General features: G+C 39.5%; 1 pseudogene; it reads right to left on the reverse strand.

The window, feature by feature from the left end:
• Positions 1 to 874: 874 nt before the first annotated feature.
• Positions 875 to 5,981, reverse strand: part of LOC126503503 (actin-related protein 2/3 complex subunit 1A-like) — a 20,579-nt pseudogene continuing 15,472 nt past the window's right edge.

Raw genomic sequence — 5,981 nt, forward strand, 5'->3', positions numbered from 1 at the left:
TCTCTGCCTCCTCTCCTGAATACACTCTCTCCTGTTTGTCCAGGGCATATACCAATAGCATCTGGTTTCATTTTGTTACTAATATGATAAACATCTAGTGTGAAAGCAATTATTTAAATTATTCTTTGCCATTATAAAAAATATGTTCAGCAGCAGAAATCTTTTTTTCTTCAATGCCCTTTTGGGATCAGTGTTCATAGCACTACGCAACTTCAGTACTTGATACTACAATATTTGAATTTTGTAATCTGAACAGTTTTATGAAAATGTTCCATCCCTAGAAATTACCCAAGATTCCCTAACCCCTTTCTTTCCCCACCACATACCCTGGGTTCTGCCTCCAGTTTTGTGCATTGATAGCAACTGAGAAGTAGCAGACAGCTACCACCTAACTATTGTCTCAAGCTTAAGTTCTCACCCCTGGGGAAAAAAATATTAAGGTTGCTATAGAATGGTTATGCCGAAGAGGAACACGGAAATGCACTGATATCCACCAAGGCTAATATTCTTTCATCATTTTTCTATTTAGTCCGCCTTGATCTTCCCTCCATGTTTGGTAAATGAAGCCCCAGCCCTGAGATCTGAAGATACCAGTTACATGAGGTCCATTTAGGGACTGAATTAATTCTGAAGCACAACATTACACACACAGTTCTTGCAGTTCATGCAAGTTATACTGTGCTGTGTAGTACATGTACATATTAGAATGTACTTGTAATGTACTAATATGTGCACACTTGGCCCATTAATAGTACTGTAAATGACAAATGGGTTTATTCGTTCAGTTCATCACAAATATATCCTGTGTGCATTAAAAATGTGCGCGGTTTATAGGAAGTAAACACATTTTAATGCATGGAGAAAATATATATTTCTATAGGAAATCATAATGGTTCTGAGTCTTCACTTCGCCTTTGACAGATTCTGAGTGAAACCTCCTCCGCTGGTGAGAGGAGGGGCGTGTTCTCTGTGTAAGGATGTGGTGCTGATGGAGGGAGCAGGCCTTTCTGCTGCAGCTGCGTGCCCGTCCTGACTGGAGGCTGCAGACAGCTCCTCTGCTGGGAAAGAGCGGCTGGCCACCATTCTTTCGCACCCCGCCCCCATGCGCTCCTTGCTTGGCAGTGATCTGGGCTCTGGGAGTCAGCAGCAATGGCTGACTATCCACAGCAGGAGACTGTAGGAAGGACCCATACTGGATGCACGCGCGGGTGGGAGAGCGCTGCCACGTCCTGGAGAGGCTGGAAGACAGGGGCAGAGGGTGGCAGAGCATCTCTCCGATTCTCAAGGCCGAGAACAGAGGCCCCTATTGAAAAACAAGAAAATTCTATTTTAGCACCGCTGCCTTCTTAAAGCAAGGAGGGCTGTGGGCACCACCTGCCCGTGAGACTTCCTTGCTAAAGGCCTAGTGCTTTAGACGATTCTCTTTGCTTTATGGAATTGCCTTTTTAAAAAAAAAAAAAAAAAAAAAAAAGCTTCCACTTGTTTAATTACCCCACCACCACCCATAGGTCATTTGTGCTCCAGGCAAACATTTCTTATTACACAAAAGTAAATATTAACAACAGGGATGGGACTGTGGAATTGCTTTACCCATATGCAAAATTAATGCTTTTCTTTCTTCAGGGACAATGGCAGTTCAAGAAGCTTCTGTAAAATATGTTACAGAAATCTAAAATGAACCCTTCCTGAAGGGTTCTAAAAATGAAACATTTAACTAGGTAATTGGTAAAGAAAGAAAATAATGTGTATTGGACACTGTAAGTCAAATATATTGAACATTTTAGTAAAAAAAAAAGTCTAAATATCTGCATCCCGTGACTTCCTGAGTAATAAGTCTCACTTAGCGTTCTCCCATTTTCTCAGTGTAGACATCCTCCAAGGCACTGCACACATAGAACGTACACTTACGCGCTTCACTAAAATGATCCGATGCGAGGCAAGCAGCCAGAGAGAACTTCAAGGATTTGGCAAAGGCGAGGACATATCTTAACCTATCCCAAATTCTCATTTTGAACATGTAAAATTTCAGTCACTAAAAAAAAAAAATAAATTTAATTATGTGTAGCTCAGTACATTCTCCACAGAACTGATACCAGAAATAGTTTAAGAACAAACTGTCCTAGGTTTTATTTTTACTGGATCTGTAGGTAAAACTGCCAAAACTGTCACTTAAAAAATGTTGCAGGCAACCAGATTTTGGAGTCCTCATTTCTGGTTTAGAACTTTGAAATTAGCAGCCAAATGTTTGGATATTCACTTGTGAAGTTGTGCAGATAAAAAAAATGCCAGGATGGCCCCAAAGTATTTCTTCCTCTAAATGGAAGCGCAAAAAGATGGTCAAATAAGAAACATGCTGAAAGGAAGGACAGCAGTGGAGAAGATGAAATTACAATGTGGTCCTTTGACCACTTTAGGACTTTTTCTTTCTGCCAAGCATTATTTACAGAGACACTGTCCGCATCCTCTGAGAACCTTTGGGGTCATCACCTGGATGGTTTTTGCCATTGTATGCTCAGGCGGCCTCCTTGCTGCTTGAACGATGGGGTGCATTATGCTGGGGTTAACGTTAATGTGACAGCCATACTAGAAGGGGAAAGAGCTCTTGGAGAGCTCCCATTTGTCACTGCCTTTCCCAAATCATTGCCCCAAAGGCACTGGGCCCACCTTCCCCCTGCACTTCTGCACACAAAAGGAGTAAGACTCAGAACATTTCTTGTTGTTCTCTAGGTTACTTTGGTGGAGAAAGATCACCATGGTCTGATTTAGTGTTTTCAAATAAGTGTGCCCTCTGCCGCTGCTCTCTTTTGAGAGACAACACAGCCCAAGCAGAGAGTTCAGCCTGGCCACTAATAGAACACAAGTGCTGCTTTGTCAGGCCACGAGTGATTACTTGAACAAGTGCCAATGAAGAAACCAAACATTAGAGCTGGGCACTCCAGACCTTCAAGACAAAGGGCCAATTGACTTTCCTCATTAGTTTTTGTGCCAAACATGTAAACACAGTTTCCTCTCTATCTTTGATGCTCAAAACATGCCAGCTTGTTAACATCTTGGGTGGTACTGTGGTTTATGAGGATATAAAGACTATTGTGTTGAGCTGGACACTTTTCTCTCTTTTATGGGAAAACAGTTTTTTTTTCTATTTTTTTCAATAATGAAAGAAAAGTCTTCGCAGCAGTTTTCAAGATTATTCCTAATCTTGATTCAAACAAAATGATCTAAAAATGAGCTAGAGATAAAAAGGGAAAGAGGGAGGGAGAGGAGAGGAAAAGAGAAGGGACTAGGGAGAAAGAGACCTTGTATTCAAGTCTGTGATAAATGTTTCCAACATGATAGGTCCAGCGAGCATTGGTGGGTTTGTAACAGAGATCCGCCTGTGACTAAATTTACCAGGGATACTGACACTGAGACGCTTACATCAGAGTCAGTCACACTGGCTCTCAGATGCCCTCTTTACTGCTTGTCTCTCCCTGGTTTTTACTACTTTGTTTACTGTTTTCACACACCTGCATTTCTTCATACTCTCTGTGACTCGGACTTTGATTCTGGCTACGCAAGCAAGAAGAAGGTGTCTATAAAGTCATTGCTGTTTGCGTTGTTCTGTGGAAAACACAGAACTTAAAATTCTGTCTATGAGTAGGCTAGAAGGAAATGGCATCGGCACAGTGGCCAGATAATTGTTCCTATGAGTCTTGGACTCCATGAAGTATCAACTTCTTCAATGTAAAATAATTTTAACCAATGGAAATGGTCAACATTGAAGTGTAATAGCCCAATATATTGTGTGATTGAATGTAAATTATTGAAGGCCATTTTGTCGTATCTGTCAATTTCAAAACCGAAGTATTCTTTGCATCAGCAATTTTATTTCTAAATATATATTAAACAGACAGTCATAACATACAGTTAAACAAGAGTTGGAGGTGAAATCTCTAAACTTCAAATCACTTGGGGACTAGTTGAATAAATCATGGCAAACCCATTCAAGGGAAAATTATGAATCAGTTAAAAAGAATGTTGCTATAGGTATCAAAGTAGAATAATCCCCAATTTAGGTATTTTTCTGTGTGAAATATAGTAATCCAGCAATGTGTATATTAATCTAACTTTTCTGTGAAGGCATACATAATATGTCATAGGTCATTCCCAAATTACATAGACAATTGATAATAAAGTTGGCATATGAGTGGGTAGCTAGTTTCTTAGAATAGTGAACATATATTTTACTCTATCACCTTTGTACTTTTTAAAATTTTATATTGTTATGTTCCTTAGTGTAATTAAATAAAATTTCTCATTTAAATTATATCTTATAAGCAATATATGAAGACTTAGACCACTACTGAGTTATTTTAACCCTAAGTATAATGGTTCTAGGGAAGAACCCCCTGGTATTAGGATTGAGTATTGATGCATTTTTTTTGTTGTTGTTACAAAGGAGGATGATATTTGGGGCCAAGGAAGTGAAATGACAACCAGGGAATACAAAACTTTGGGATGCAGGAGAAAGAATATTTGGAAGCAGCAAAGGGGATTCTGAGTCCCTGATGAATTAAGTACTGTGAGATGGGAAAACCATTGAAGTAGATTACCTAAAAACACCAAATAAGGAATCAAAAGGTAAAATAAACTATTAGGCAATTTGATATGATGCTTATTGGTCAGAAAACCAATAAGATGTTTTGAGGGATGCCAGGAACATGCCTAACTTACAGCAAGTTTAGTATTATGGGAGGTGCATTAACTCTCCTGGGCCACAAGGGTACCATTTAATACTGTGTTCTATCATTGTAGCCAATGGACTAGAAAGAGATTATTTCAAAATAATGACACCCCAGAGGCCTGGAAGAGTTAATGTTTCTCCTAAGTGACTGACTTTCCATTAGGGAGTTATTTAGCCTCTAGGGAAGATAGAATTTGTTCCCACAAACCCCAGTGGTTAGGAGATAACAGCTGAGAGGCAGAACATGGGAGAGCCCAAATGTCTTTTGACTTCTCTAGACTCATGCTGCTACCTAGGTCAGTCTTATGTATTTCTTTGTTCCACCACAGTTAGGGAAAAGAGCACAGTATTGTATTTGACTCAAGGCAAGGTATTACATATTAGACGATAGGAAAGCCCCTGTGTGGGAAGTGGAGAGATAACTCAGTGGGGGTAGTGCCTGCTGAACAAGCATGAGGATCCCAGACCAGATCTCCAGCACCATCCTCAAAGCTAACCCGGGCATCAGGCCTATACTCTCAAAGGTGAAGATGCAGGAGGAGCCTGTTTTGTTGTTTTGTTTTGTTTTGTGTGTGTATTGGGGATATTATTCCACTGAAATAATGAACTCTACATTCAACAAAAGATATAACTCAGAAATCATCATGGCACACAGTAGAAGACATTTTTGATTTACACAAATGCATGTATGGACAAACATATTTACAAACACACACACTCATACACACACAGAGAGACATATGCATCTCACTCACAATAAAAACATAAAGACAGAACCTGTAAGGGACCTAAAATAGAATGTTTTTTTCATGATGGGAAAGCCTGTTTGAAAGCCACAGATTCCAGCACTGAAAAATCAAGCGACCAGATATCATTCCTCAGATGGCTATAACTAGCTTAGGACATTAGGCAAGTTTCTTGACTTATCCAAGAAGCTTACACATTCTTGTTTAGAAAAGGAGAAGTTCAGACTTGAAGATCTCTAATGTAGTGCCTATCTCTAAATTTATCATTTATAATTAGCCAAATACCCAAGAATGAAAGAAATTATGAAATTCACAGTAGTCTTAACTACCTCACATTCTTCCATATTACTCTGTCATCAAAAAGAGATGAATTCTGTAAGATTCAAAGGATGTGCCTGATCACAGGAAAGAAATGTGAAAGAAAAGACTATACAGTGGGAGGGAATGGGAGGAGGGGAGGGAGTGGGGACTTGGATTGGTATGTATAATGAAAAAAAGTTATCTTAAAAAAA

The sequence above is a fragment of the Alexandromys fortis genome, unplaced genomic scaffold, assembly GCF_014885135.2.
Source record: "Alexandromys fortis isolate MF-2015 unplaced genomic scaffold, M_Fortis_MF-2015_v1.1 scaffold_2_1_26212458, whole genome shotgun sequence".
In the NCBI taxonomy this organism is placed as follows: Eukaryota; Metazoa; Chordata; class Mammalia; order Rodentia; family Cricetidae; genus Alexandromys; species Alexandromys fortis.